Here is a 2,443-nt window from a genome sequence, read left to right as displayed (position 1 = left end):
ATATAATGTATTAATTTTAAAGAGAGTAGTAAATGAGAAATAAGCAAAGAAATAGAACAGTAGCAGCATACCAGTATCACAAACATAAATCAAAGCAAGAACATTCAAAGTGATACAGAGGGGCTGGGGATTTAGCTCAGCGGCAAAAGCGCCTGCCTGGCAAGCGCAATGTCGTGAGTTCGGTTCCCGGTACCGGAGAACAACCAAAAAAAAAAAACACAAAACGAGCAAACACACCATTTGCAGCAGGGCTCTTCCCCACAAAATTAAAATGCAGGCTCCTGAAACAAGGCCAGCTGTCGTGTTTGTTACCTGCAGCCCTGTTTAATGCCTGGCGGGAGCGGCTGTGGAGCCCCTAGGAATCAGGTAAAGTAGCCCAGCTTTCCCCGTAGGATAATGGCTGTGTGACCTCCAATCCTAAGAAAACTCCTCTGCAAAAGCCCAGTGAGGTATTTGCACTTGCCACAGTGCTTTTTATGGTTCTTATTTTTGTCTCATTGGAAGTGTCTAATTGCTGTTTTAAAACAACTAGAAGTAGGGAGGTGGGGAGGGACCGACTGGGCGGAACCTGTTCTCACCCTCTGGGTCGCCGTGGGATCCTGGGGCCTACCGTTCTCACCACTCGTGCTGTCTTACACTTGGCTGGCCGTTTCCCAGGCTTGGGTACCTACAGCCCGTGCTGAGTCAAAAAAGCATTGCAGAGCTTTGAAGAGCAGAAGGCAGCTGCTGTGCAAATATATAGGCCAGTGGGTCAAGGAATACACACTCTAAAGAGAGCTCGGAGAAATATTATAAAACAGGCCGGCTGGGACTATCCCAAAGACCTTACCTGGGTTAGCATTTAGCAATAAAAGATTTCATTTTTCATTCTTACTCCCTAGCGAAATCTTTTGATAACGCAGATTTTCTACATGGATCTAAGGGAAGAGGGCATGCAATATTAATTGTGTGGGAAAGAGGTAAACTTACCCTTCAGCCAAACTTGACACTCCTTATGGCTTTAGGCGAATGCAAAAATTGTACTCAGTACATGAGGAATCACAGTGAGACAGCCATTCTCCTTCCTGTTTCTTTCTTTCTTTCTTTCTTTTTTTAATCTTTCTGAGTATACCAAGATAAAAATCTCAGTTTGGTGTAAGTCTTAAGCGCCTTTGTGAAACTTGGCAATGTCTCTTTGTAGTAAAGAACTTAGGGCCCAGAGATAACTGGAAATTGAAGAATATAACAACTCTGTGTTCATTTGTATTTACTTATGTGACATCTTTTATTCATGATCCTCAATAATGTTCCTCAAATTGCAACAGTAATTTAAAGCTTCTTTAGAAATTACGTTTGTTTAAGAAAATGAAAGTTGATTGAAAGAGCTAATAAAGCAGGCAGTGCATCTACAGAACAAACACTCTGAAGGGAATATGCACAGTACTTTAACACAAAATTATCCACTATTTTTATAGGTGCACAGGTTTTTAAAACTGACTTCATTACCAACTTCTTACAGCAAGTACCAGAAGGATTGTGCCTGATTTTGTAAATTGTTAAGAGTCAATATTTTATTTTGTTTTTATTTTTGAGACACAGGGGTCTTCCTATTTTCCTGTTTAACCTTCAGTTCCTGGATTCAAGCTATCCTGCCTCAGCCTCCCAAGTAGCTGAGACTACAGCCCTATGCTATGGCACCAGCCTGCTTTGGTTTATTATGCTTACTTACCTCTAATTTTGATTTGGAAATGGATACCTCAAGAATGTCAAATTTAACTATTTGGGTTGTTATCTATAACTTTCACTTGCTTTTAGTATTTACCCTGGAATTAGGAGGTTTTAAAAAAAAAAAAAACTTTTAGTTTTCTATAGGTAAATAAGTTGGAAGATCTTTATCTGTTTCACTGGGATGTGAGCAGTTTACATTCTGAGTCATTTTGTCCTTGACTTATTCAAGATATTCAATATAATATACATTATGCTTTTAGGTAGTAAGTTATTGGCTGCCCTCCTTACTTGGCTGTTCCCCAGAGAAAGCGGGATTGGATGACCAGGATGTAGACTTGAGCATATGATTTGATTATGAAGATGGGCTGAGGCCAGGGAGTTCATGAGAAGGTAGCTGATTTAGACCATGTTTCTATGCAAACATGCACCTACCAAAATACAATCCAATATCAAAATAATGAACTATTTATAAAATAATGGAAGGGATATAATGACCACTTTCAGAAATTTGATGATAAGAAAAGAAATTGCCCATCACTCCACCAATTTAACACCATCACCTCCATGACTTGGATATACAGTATTTCATCCCAGTACTGTGTGTGTGTGTAACTTTTCAGTTTGACTTCAGACATCTGGAGAAGCTGCGAATTGTGTTGTATTCCTCACCTAATTTACCATTTGTTAATACTTTGCCCTTCATTTGCTTTATCATTCTCATTATTTCTCCATCTCC

Source organism: Chinchilla lanigera, unplaced genomic scaffold (assembly GCF_000276665.1).
Source record: "Chinchilla lanigera isolate Chin_1 unplaced genomic scaffold, ChiLan1.0 scaffold00009, whole genome shotgun sequence".
In the NCBI taxonomy this organism is placed as follows: Eukaryota; Metazoa; Chordata; class Mammalia; order Rodentia; family Chinchillidae; genus Chinchilla; species Chinchilla lanigera.
The sequence above is the reverse complement of the archived record's forward strand: the minus strand, read 5'-3'. Positions refer to the sequence as shown.